We start from the raw sequence: 907 nt of genomic DNA on the forward strand, positions 1-907 counted from the left end.
TCTCGGCCACAACTGCGAGCTGCGAGTGTGCCATCGTTCGTTTTCTTCTTCTACGGACGACGCGCTTGCAGCCGCCGCTTTTATACTTGTCTATACGCTTCTGTACACTTATAGGAAGGAAGAACCAGAGGTCAGCAACAGGAAGAGCAGGCAAACCAAACGGTGGCAGCAAGGCTCTGCCACGACACTGCTAACCCGAAAATGGATGCGGGACCCCGGAGCCCCCAGTTGCCACGGACAACCACCGGACCTTGGTACATGGTGGACGACCGTGCCCGAGTGTGGATCGTGCACGCCACGTGCTGTCCCTGTGGCCAAGGATAGCGGCTCTGCGCCCTCCTCCCATTTTCACCGGAGGGAGGGGGCAGTATAGAAGCGTGGCTGCGAGCGTGCTGGCCGTAGAAGAGAATGATGAGCGATTGTGCGCTCGCAGCTCGCACTCAGCAGCCACTGGCAGCGGCATTGCGGCCGAGGCTCGGCAGAGTAAAGATGGTTGCTGGTCTGTCTTGGTCTCGTCCCTGAGGGCTCTGGGCCAGCCACACAAAACCCAAAACTAGCACCCTTCCAAGTTACTGTATTTAAATTTCTCAAAAGTGAATTACGAATTTCTGAGCAGGTTCTATGTTTTGTGTCAAGGGTGAGCATTTCTCAGAGCAGCCCGTCATCGAGGGTGCAAGACCGCTGTTCTGATAAACAAACTTCAGCACCGAGAATGCCCTCTCCACACTATGTGACTGGCACACGAAAGTCCACTTGCATTAATAAACAGCTCTGGTTGCCACTCTTTTCATTTTCATAAAATTTGAACATCTTTACTGGAATTCTTGCATGAGATAAGCTATAACACTATACCCTGACATATGTATTATTGCTCACGTTGCATGACCTCTGTTGTTCCAGGTCACCA

Source organism: Rhipicephalus sanguineus, chromosome 7 (genome assembly GCF_013339695.2).
Source record: "Rhipicephalus sanguineus isolate Rsan-2018 chromosome 7, BIME_Rsan_1.4, whole genome shotgun sequence".
NCBI lineage: Eukaryota > Metazoa > Arthropoda > Arachnida > Ixodida > Ixodidae > Rhipicephalus > Rhipicephalus sanguineus.